At 37.4% G+C, this 11806-nt stretch overlaps 2 protein-coding genes across 3 annotated transcripts in view; one reads left to right on the forward strand and one right to left on the reverse strand.

Moving 5' to 3' along the window:
• The window catches only part of ZNF215 (zinc finger protein 215), a 145381-nt gene that overhangs the window by 70179 nt on the left and 63396 nt on the right, over positions 1-11806 (reverse strand). The gene's annotated exons all lie outside the window — the stretch shown is intronic.
• Positions 8732-11806, forward strand: part of LOC112407707 (interferon-induced very large GTPase 1-like) — a 29326-nt gene continuing 26251 nt past the window's right edge. The window contains exon 1 of one of the 2 annotated variants that reach the window (XM_024757099.1): positions 8732-8864. The gene's annotated coding sequence lies outside the window, so the exon portion shown is untranslated. The remainder of the gene's footprint in view (positions 8865-11806) is intronic. The other variant, XM_024757100.1, reaches the window with a different exon arrangement.

The following is an 11806-nucleotide window of genomic DNA, read 5'->3' on the forward strand; positions in this document are numbered from 1 at the left end:
GATAGGGAGGGTGGGAGGGAGGCTCAAGAGGGAGGGGATATGGGGATATATGTATACATATAGCTGATTCACTTTGTTGTACAGAAGACACTAACACAACACTGTACAGCAATTATACTCCAATAAAGATGTCAAAGAAAACAAAACAAAACAAAACACAGCATTCCTATTTACTGTTATTTAACCAAGAGAAATGAAAACATATCCATAGGAAGAGTTATAATCTAATGCCCATTGCAGCTTCTTCGTGGTAACTTCAAACTGGAAATAACCTTCAGCTATCAAGAATTAATAGATAAACAAATTGTGGTATAGCCATACAATAGAATACTCAGTAATAAACAAGCAAGCAAACAAACAAAAAACCAAACAGGTGATTAAAGAAACCACTGCTAAATGCAACCATAATGTCAAAAACAAAATGACGGAAGCCAGACACCATAAAGTATGCACTATATGACTCAATTTAAGTGAAATTCTACAACAAACACAACTATAGTGATGAAAAGCAGATCAGTAGTCTCCTGGGGCTCTGGGTTGGGAGAGGTGAGCCACTGCACAGGGGCAAGAGGGAAATTGTGAATGATGGAAATGTTCTATATCGTTATCCTAGTGGTGAATATGTGATGGAATATACTCGTTAAGACTCATCAATTATGTACTTAAAATTGGTGAATTTTATTTTAAGAATTATACTTCAATAAAGTCACCTTCAAAAACAAAACAAAAAAATAATGAAGCTAAATATATCTGGCTGAAAAATCCTCATTCTTTTCTTACCATGATGATGCCACAGCAAAGGAGAGGGAAACAAAAAACAAAGCTTAACTGTTTGGTAGGGCCCTGTGCTAGGCCCACTAAACTTGTTATTCTATCTGTTTCTCTTAGTGAAACTTCTGCACGGTATTATCCCCCCATAAAGCTGCAGAAACTTCAGTTTAGAGAAGGACAGAGAGAAAAATCATCAATTCATTCAGAAATTATCTCCTGACCACATATTATAATCCAAGAGCTCTGCCAACTGCAAGCAGAATAAAAATGAACACAAGAGCATCACATCCTTAGTGGGAGTGACAAAGCACAGATGGACTAACAAAAATTACTAAAAAGATCACACAGCCACTTATAAAGTCATCAAAAAGATGAGGTCAGGTCAGAGGCAGAAAGAGAGAGAGACCTTAAGAAGTTCCCTTCAGGTGGATCTTTGGCTAGAAGAAGATACTAAAAATTATATTCAGAATTCATAAGAGAATTTGACCAAATAATTATAAAGACCACCTGAAAGGATAATTGTATAAGAATATCCATTAAATAACAATTAAAAGATTAATAATGATGAGAAAATTGCTCACATTTTATGCTATATTACACTTATTTATAAAGCACAAGCAACTAAAATGGTATGCTATTAAGCAAAAGTTAAAAGATCAAAGAATTCAGTGAAAAAGGCCAAAAACAGAAATTTGATATAAGATAAAGTCAGCATTTCATGTAAGTACAGAAAGGAGGGGTGTTCAACAAATGTGAGTGGAAAAAAATGGTATATCATTTAGAAAAATATTTGATAGATAATGACACATACTTTACATAAAAATCCAAATGTACAAAAATCCCATAGAAGTGACAAATATTTTGAGTAACTTATACTATTTCAGTGAGAAAGACCTAAAACCAAAACCAGACAATATTAAGGAAGATATCGACAGATCTGATTTCATATAAATTTAAAACTTTTACGTAGCAAAAATAAAGCAAAACAAAAACAATTACATTTAAAGATACAACAGAAAAGAAAAAATATCTGCTGTATATAATAAAGACAAAATTTTGCCATCTTTAATATGTAGTTTATTTTAAAATGTATAAGTAAACATGAAAAAATAAACACATCATAGGATAATGGGTAGAATATTAAAATGCATAACCAAACAGCTGAAATAAAAAATATAAATAAATCTTAGATGTCATTAATATCCAAATAAGCTTAAAAAGAAACAAAATAAAAAGTTAACAGAAGTTAAAATAAATAATTATGCCACTGTTAACCAGCAAGTATGGAAATGGAAAAGTCTATATACTGCTGGTAGAAATATAAACTAGTACATTGGAGGATAATTTCATAATGTATATCAAAAGCCTTAAAAAAGGACATGACCTAACAGTTTTACTTCTAGGAATTTATTCTAAGTAAATATATAAACACATACAAGCTAATTATGGAAAGTACTTGTCATAGAATTGCACATAAAAACAAAATGTGAAAAACATTTAAAAGTTCATTACTTTGAGCTTGCTAAGAAGAAAAGTGGTCTATCTTTTCAACAGAATTTAATACAGAAATTAAGAAAAATGAGGCAACTCCTTGTACATCTACAGAGAAAAAATATGAGAACATATGAAATAAACAAAGTAAATTATAAATAGATGTATATAATGTGATCCAATTTTGGTAAAATAAAGAAACTATTACTATTTTATATGTTCAAAAGTCATTGAACCGCATTCTCTGTTCTAGCTACTATTCTAAAAGGTAATGACACAAGAGTTAAAATGAAGAAAAAGATAAAGTCCCGATTTTTATAAAACTTACATTCTAGTGGAAAGAGACAATAAATAAACAAGCAAATAAATAGCATGTTAGATGATGATAAGTGTTAAGAAGAAAAAATTATAGCAAAATAAAGAGGTTAATGAGTACTGGGCATAAAGGATTGCTATTTAATATAGGGTCATCAGGAAAGACTTTTCCGGGTACAGTAAAATATGAGCATAATTCTGAAGAAAGTGAAGGTATGACTGGGGAAAAAAAAATTCTTCAAACAGAATAAGCGCAAAGGCCCCAAGATGGAAGCATGCCTGAAGACCAACAAGGAAGCCAGTATAGCTGTAGCACACAAAAACAAGGGACAGAGTGGTCAGAGAGGAAACTGATATAGGGCCTTGTGGGACATTGCAAGAAATGTTACTTTTGCTAAGAGTGAGATGGGAAGCTCCTGGAGACTTCTAAGCAGAGGAGTGATATCTTGCTTTCAATTTAAAAGGGTCACTCTCCACACCGTGTGGAGAATAGACTGAGAGAGATGGGGTAGACTACAATGACAATGACAATACAAGGGAATGAGTTAGAAGACTACTGCAACAATCCAGGAAAGAGATGATAGCAGCTTCTATAAGGATGGTGGTTAGTGCTACACATGGTCTGTGGCCTGATTCAAGATATATTTGATGGTAGAACCAATAAGACTTGCTTGAATTGGATATGTAAACAAGATATCTGGGATAACCAGTTTGAGGGTTCAAAAATATTCCCCTAAAATGGTATCCCAAATTACATCAACTCCAAGTCTCTATTTGACCAAACTAACAAAAATCCTGGATCTCCTTCCCCCTCAATATGACCCCAAACCCAAGGGGTACCGTTAGTAATTAGTAATCTCTTCTAATGCTCTCAATATTCACTAATGGTACCAGAATGCAGTTGAATCCCTTTCAGAGTGAGCAAAGTCCACAACTGCTCCCATATTACTGGCAGCTATTCCCTAAGTCCATCCTTACCACTTCCATGGTGGCCACTCCTCCGAATTAAGCTTCTGACTTGATTGCCCTTTGCACTCCACCTGGCCATTCTGAAAATCCCTCAGGTTCGTCAAATAGGGGCCACCCTAAATCCCCATCCACTACAAATTCTGTACATTTACTTTTCTAGATTCATATTGGTGTATATTTATCCTGGATTCTAGAGTATTCAATATCATCAATTATAAAAATTGTCATAATGTCTAGAAAGGCATAGGAGGTTCTCCTCTTGGCTTGGTGATGGAAGCTTCCTTGAATTCCATCTTCTGTTTTTCATAAACAGTTTCAATATCCCCATCTGAGGCTGAGATGGAGTTTACACTGGAAGGTCCTTTAAGCAGGACTTGAATGGGAAGAAGAGATGGAAAGAAATAATTTTTTGAGCCCCTACTTTAGGTTAAGCCCAGAATTGTCTCATTTCATCAATACAATGAAAAGTAGTAAGATGAAATGTTACTGAACTAAACTTGAGTCCACTAGCACTCGCATAGTAAAGCCAATCTATTGACATCAGGTTGTGGTGAAGGAATGTGCTGTGCTCATTTCAGGGCCACACAAGGAGTATGAGCAGCTAATGCTCAAAAGGTCCAAATTCTCCAATGGATTTCAGGAAAATCTTTTTTTTTAAGGCAAGGTGAGGGAGAGAATCACAGGTGCATGATCAGCTTGTGCATAATTCTCAGATTGGTTGAAGGTGAGGTAACGGTGGTGTCACAGGGGTTAAAATTGTCAATCTTCAGACTCCAGTCAGTCTGGGGGCCATGTGCTCACAGTCATCATGCAGTTAACTTCTTAAATCTGGTGGGTGTTTTATAGTATCTGCGAAACAACTCAGGAAGTTGCATCAGACACCATTATCTATGTACTTCAGGAGGGAACTAAAGATTCTGTGACTTTGCTATATGGCTGACCTACTGTTACCAGTTCTCCTGGCCCAACTGCTATTTTTTTGTTACTACAAGTTTACATTCTTTCAATCATTAATTCTTGAGCCAGGCCTCCTCAGGGGACTCCTGGGAGACTAAAGCTTTTCTACAAACAAGGCAGGTTGAGCACATGGGAGGGCAGGCAGTTCTGTCCTGGGAAGGCCTCATAGGGTCCAGCTTAGTTACTGAAACACTGAAAGATTAAATGAGTGGCCCAACGTTGCATAGTTAGAAAGTGGTGACAATGGAGTTTAAGTCCACTTTCCATATAAATAAATGACTTCAAGGAGACTAATGTCTTTCCCTTTATGATATAGTGATTTATAATAAGAAATATATACTTGATCTTTGTCCCAGTTCCTGACACAGGGTTCTCCAAACTCATAAATTCCTAAGTTATAAGAGTGGTAGAAGTATATTTTGTTCTAATGAGGCAACTCTGGGTGGGCTCCTGGATGGGTGATGGTCACCAGAAAGACAAAGCCATGATAAGAAGTTTCATATTTTCAGGCCTCCACCCTCCATTCTCCAGAGAGGAGAGAGGGGTTGGAAATAAAATTAACAATAGATCAATATTATGTGTGATAGCCTCCATAAAATCCCAATGGCATGGGGTTTGGAGAGTTTTCAGTTTGGTGAACACATCCACATACCAAGAGGGTGATGTACCCCAACTCCACAGAGACAGAATCTCCTGCACTCAAAACCCACCCAGACCTGTAGTAAACATAAGTAAGTGTTCCCTGAGTTCCTTGAGCCGCTCTAGCAAATACATCAAACCTGAAGAGGCGGTCTTGGGAACTTCTGATTTGTAGCCAAGTCAGACAGAATTTGAGGGTAACCTGGGGACCTACTACTTGCAATTGGCATCTGAAGCCAGCAGCAGTCTCCTGGGACTGAGCCCTTAAACTGTGGGATCCAACAGTATATCTAGGAAGATACATAGTGTCAGAATCAAGTTAAATTGTAGGACAACAGGCTGGTGTTGCAGAATTGCTTGCTGTGGGGAAAACCCTCCATGCATCTGGCACTGAAACAAAGGAAAACTGTGTTTTTACTAAAACACCTAGGTTATCTGATTTTTCTTCCCCGTCTTCCTCTCTTTTGATGGGATTCAGTGAAGCTTGCCCCAAGATGTGCCACACTGCCATGCAGATTATTTCCAGACAAGCAAGGTCCAAAAGACTCAGGAAGAACCTTGGAACTTCCACCTAACTGCCTAAGATAATTTAATATAGACAGACTGTTCCAGGAGGGAGATATCACTATAGATAACTATATAACACTATAGATAACTACAGTATATTATGAACGAGGAGTGGTAGACAGGGTAGTGGTAGCAAGGCCAGTTTGATCAAAGTCCTTCTGTATCCTATTCTCTCTAGATGGCCCAGTAAACATTTGTTTAACAAACATTAAATCTCTACATTTCCCTGTGAATCACCTTACTTCCCTTTGAAATCCCAGACCCCTACCTCCTTCTCCTTAGTCCTGTAAAATAAATAAATGTACCTCATCTTGCCTTACTGTCTTTCAAATTTCTCATGCTTATGTTAATCCTCCATATATATGTATTAAATTTGATTTTCTACTGTTAATCTGTCTTATGTCATTTTAATTATTTGACTAGGCAAAAGAAAGAAGAGGGCAAGAGGAGAAATACCACCCACCCCCTTTCTTCGTTGGCAAGTATCACCCACCAGATTTCAAAAGACTCCCTCAAAAGACATATTCTCTTAGCCAAAGATGAGCCAGCTAAAAGGAAAGGGTCAGGGGAAAATGCCAGGCAAGAGAGACCCAGTGATCTCAGCTGCCCTTCTCTCTGTAATCAATGGATTAGAGGTGGACTGGCCCATTCCTCAGGATTTTTAGCCGAAGCTGAAAGTAGGGCTGAAATTAGGGTGAAGCAAGTGAGGCACCTAGAGTACAAAATTTAAGCACTCTCTCACTCTCAATTTCCATTCTACCCTGGGTTCCTCTCTTGCCTCACTCTAGTTTCAGTCCTGGATGGAACCCTGGGTGGATTACTGGCTCTCTCTAGTATCACTGCAGAGGTCTGGGTGAATTCCTTTTCCCTCAGTTTATTCAGAATAAGGCTAGAATTTTTCAAAGAGAACGTAAGTTAAAAACTGGCAGTAAAAAAAGAAACAAAAAAGCCTAGAGAAAACATCTTTCAAAAAACATTCACTAATCATTTAACCGAAGTTCACGTTAAAAACAAACACTTCCTGGAATTGAGAGAAAACTAAAAGATGAAACCAAGAGTCTGTCCTCTGTATTGGGGGTTGATCTGGAGGAACAGGAGGTAACTGGTGAAATGAACCTGTTTGTGAATCTGATTTTGATTCTATGGGATTGCTTTAACTCCTTCATTAATTTACACATTTACTGAAATCTTAATCAAATTAAACACTGGAAGGAGCACTACAGCTGAAGACACTCCACTTGATGTTTCTTGTTCTGACAGATTAGACCTTCAAACAAATTATGTGCTGGGGAAAAAAGAATTCATATTTGAATGTCTGCTGCAGGCCAAGCACTGGCTGGGATTAACCTATCTCATTTTATTCTCATTAATGTACGTGAGGTGGGTAGTGCTACTGGCACAAATTCATTCCACCACCTGGCTGCTTCTCATTACTTAGGTCGCCCTCTCCACACTCAAGACGTAAGCAAACATAGCTAGTCACTGTTGGATCCCGGACTCAAATTAATGACTGACATTTAAACTCCTGTTTACTAGAAAACATCTACACTCCTATTCTAAAAGTAGGAAAAGTGAAGTCTTATTGTTAGCACACCATGCCAACTGCCCTTATACCTTCTTTGTGCCTCATGTCAACTCACTGAAATTAATATTAATATTATATAATATATATTAATATATAATATTATATATTAATATTATATATTAATATATATAATACAATATATATTAATATATAATATTAATATATAATATTATATATTAATAATTAATATATATAATACAATATATATTAATATATAATATTAATATCCTCACATATAACTAAGGAAACAAGCTCTGACAGATATGATAATTTCCTTATTCAATCATCACACATTTTGTTCATCTATATGTTTCATGCACTACATCTGGGATATAATGATGAAGAAGACAGATCCCCCACAACTGGGACGAACACGGGGAGGTGGGATGTTTCAGGTTTGGGGGATGGGAGAAATCAGATAGACAAGCAACAGCTACAGCGCAGCACAACATGACAGGAGCATCATTAAGAGTGGTATAACTGCTCTGAGAGCACAGTGCAGAAGAGCTCAGTAGAGGTCCATGTAGCAGAGATGTGCAGGTGTACTGGGAGTGGGAAGGGGAAATATGAAACAATGTGGGTAGAATTTCTAGAGGACCTGGGAAAAATGAGTATGATGTTCACCTCCAAGAAGACGTGTGTAGACATATAAAGCTTGAGACAGAAGAACACGGGAGCAGGAGGTACTGATCTACAAGCAAAATTATAATGAATTAAATCATGCAGTAAGATAATAATCAATGAAACAAAATGCTTTACATGGGATTTAGGTGTGAGAGAAAACAGTCAGATTTTTAACATTACTAAAAAGCTCTAATATAAAATATAGACAACTGTAAAATTCTCTTTCTCACCATAAACACACAACATGCTGTTAGGAATTTATCTCGCGGTAGTGTTGAATCATCCAAATCAGCTAATACAATGTTGGAAACATGGTTAATTTCCAAATCAACCACAAAAAACAAAACAAACAAAAAAACAGCAAGTTCTAGAGAGATCTTTTATAGGAAATAAAACCTAAGAAGTTGCATTAGCACTGAGAGCATGCTTCCTCTTTGTCCTCGGGTGACTTGAGAGCTAGAACAGTAAAGCAGTTAAAGCAACTTCCCTGAGGAAGACACTCGAACGTGCCCATGTCTCTTCTCCTAAATTCTTTCCCTATCCTGTTTCTCCCATGTTCTTTATCTGGTGTTCACCCCATTCCACCATTGATTCACACATGCATGCACACACATATACCAACATTAGTCTTGCATTTGCAGTTATTTTAACACCCAGGAATCACAATATAAACAAATAAATGAATTAATGAATAAATAAATAAGCAGGATTCCTTTAAATCAGCTGATTTCTTTTAAAGGGTGAAAAAAACAAAACCAAAAGTGAAACCAGTTTTTCACTTCCCGTTTGGAGGATAAAATAAGGCCGTTTTACCACAGAGGCAGCTGAAATCTAGGCTGAAGATTTCAGTCAGCAAACTACCAGACTCCGGGAAAGAACCAGCTCTACTTTCTCTCTAATATCTCTGGAGCAACCTGAAGACAGGAGCTTGGCCTCAAGAAGACAGGTAGGTGAAGGAAAAGGACAGAAATGGGACAGACAAAGAGATACAATGACATACTCAGAGACTAAAATAAAAACAGAAATTGATGGAAACAGGCATAGGGACAGTCAGGGACACAGGCAGATTAAGGCATGCTAAGAACACAAATAGGAACCTGGCTTTCTCATTGTTCCAATAAACAGCTCCAAATCTGGGGGAAAGGGAGTACATTATCGAAACAAACAACTTGGTAATTTTTATTGTCAACTAAAAATAAATCTAGACTTAGGTAAAAAGAAACTATTTGAAAGGATTATTGCAATAGGGGAAAGAGACTATTGTAATAGAGAAAATAATCCAAACATAGAGCTTCAAGCATCTCAAAGGCCAGGCAGAAAGGAATATTCTTTTAGAGGAAAGGGTCAGCAGGCTAAGAAGAACACAGTATAGAGGGAGTGGGATAATCAGGGAATATTTTATCCTCAGGAGGGATCATTAAGGAGAGGTTGTATGCAGGGTCAGGAGAAGGGTGAGTCAAAGTTAAGGGGACTGAAAAGGAGAGAATTTTAACTAATGTTTAGTTTCAAACACTTTCCAATTGATCAGGGGGACAAACAGCTCAGTGAATCCTTTATGAGGCAAAGAATGGAATTTAAAGGGTCTGTGTCTGCTGCTTCATATATATATATATATATTTTTTTTTTTTTTTTCTGCTATATTTAAAATAGGTAACCAACAAAGACTTACTGTATAGAAATAAATAAATAAATAAATTTAAAAGGTGGTGGTGGGGGTCTGTGTCTGGCCTCCCTATAAGTAATAAAGGGACACACAGATGAGTTTATATAAGTCATATGGGGAAAGGTGGCTCTTTGCAGTAAACTAATTCTCAGAACACAAAAGGGTGGATGGATTTCTTTAACCATCACTGCTTTCCAGGAGTAAAGGACTCAAGAACAGTTTAACTTTGTTATTATGATTCATGTAAGTAACAGGTGCTATGGTAAGCACAGAGAAGAGAGGAACAAACTCAACCTGGAAGAATAAAGGAGGGCTTCACAAATAAGGAGAAACCTGAATTGGGTTAGGAGCATAGTGTCCTGGGAAGTGCTCATGTAACATAATATTTTAGGGGAGGACACAATTTCCCTTCTAGATTTTTTGGCTGGTTTAATAACTGAGTTGACATAAAACAGATTAACGGGAGAAAATTAAGTTTAATTATATACTTACAAGATCCCCACCAAGACATGAAGACTCAAAGCAATCTGGCAGTTGAGGGATATATACTATCCCAAGCTAAGGAGAAGGAAGTAGGAGTGTAGGGCTTCAAAGGCGAGGAAGACATTTCACAAGATGAGAAGAGCAAATGATTGGTAAGCAAATGTTTGCCATGCCATGCAGGTACATCTTTCTGATATAAAAAGTTGTCTCTGGTAATAGCTCTCTCTGGTACAGGCCCTCTATATGATTCTTCTAGGCAGTTCAAGGAGAGGTAAAAAGTTTTCCTGGGGCTTCCCTGGTGGCACAGTGGTTGGGAGTCCGCCTGCCGATGCAGGGGACACGGGTTCGTGCCCCGGTCCGGAGGATCCCACGTGCTGCAGAGCGGCTGGGCCTGTGAGCAATGGCCGCTGAGCCTGAGTGTCCGGAGCCTGTGCTCTGCAACGGGAGAGGCCACAACGGTGGGAGGCCCGCGTACCGCAAAAAAAAAAAAAAAAAAAAAAAAAAAATTAAAAAAAGTTTTCCTGAGTCTGCTGGGTCTTAATTGCCTTCAGCTCAAAACAGTCCACATGCCAAAGTGGCAGATTTGGAGGTGGCATATTCTGCTCCCCCTCAACACACAGGGTTAAGAAAACTGTGAGACTGAGGACAGATGACAGAGTATAGTTTCTAAGAGAAGTAAGTGAACTAGATGTTAGGAAAAGGAAAAAGAGTGGTTGTAAAAGGAATTGGGTTAATTGTTGCCAGATTGTGAGGGGTCTTGAATGCCAGGGCCCAGTAATTTGATCATATCATAAACCAATGAAGAGTTTTCAAGTTTTGTAAACAAGTAAATGATTTACCTACAAGTTTCAGGATGCAATGTGAAAGATGGACCACAACAAGGATTGAGATAACAGATTCAAGAGCTTCTCATACAGAGCAGTCAAACAAATAGAGCAAACTAATGCCGAGCATTTAGTAAGTAACTAACAAGGACCACAGTTTAGGGCAAAAAGTAGGGAAAATGGGCTTCCAAGAAATAAAAGGTGCCCACATCACCATTTCCCCATCAAAAAGGAATGGATACCCCCAAATGGCTAGACTTAGGAATTCAGGATGAGTTTCTAACTGGATAAGCTGTTCGACACAGTTAATCCAACAAGTCCAAAGAGGAGCTAAAGGAATAATAAAATCTATAATAGGAGGCAGAGACTAAGAGGCAAGCTAAAATTTTATTACTTTTTTTATTGAGCTATAATTCACATATAATATTATTCTGTTGTGCAACATGATTCCATATGTGTATATATTGCAAGATGATAACCAAAGTCTAGTTAACATCCATCACCACACAGTTTATTTTTCCTTATGATGAAAAATTTTAAGGTCTTCCTCTTAGAAACTTTCAAATACACGATACAGTATTATCAACTATAGTCATCATGCTGCACATTAACATCCCCAGGACTCATTCATTTTATAACTGGAAATTTCAGCCTTTGTCCTTCACCCATTTTGCCCTCCCTCTCCCCCACCTCTGGCAACCACCAACCTGTTCTCTGTATCATTTAGTTTGTTTTTGGTTTTGCTTTGTTTTCGTTTCCATATGCAAGTAAGATCATATGGTATTTATCTTTGTCTGACTGATTTTACTTAACATAATGCTGTCAAGGTCCAACCATGTTGTTACAAATGGCAGAATTTCCTTCCTTTTTTTTTTTTTTTTTTGGTACGAGGGCCTCTCCCTGTTGTGACCTCTCCTG

This window comes from Neophocaena asiaeorientalis, unplaced genomic scaffold (genome assembly GCF_003031525.2).
Source record: "Neophocaena asiaeorientalis asiaeorientalis breed wild unplaced genomic scaffold, Neophocaena_asiaeorientalis_V1.1 scaffold504, whole genome shotgun sequence".
Classification (NCBI taxonomy): Eukaryota; Metazoa; Chordata; class Mammalia; order Artiodactyla; family Phocoenidae; genus Neophocaena; species Neophocaena asiaeorientalis.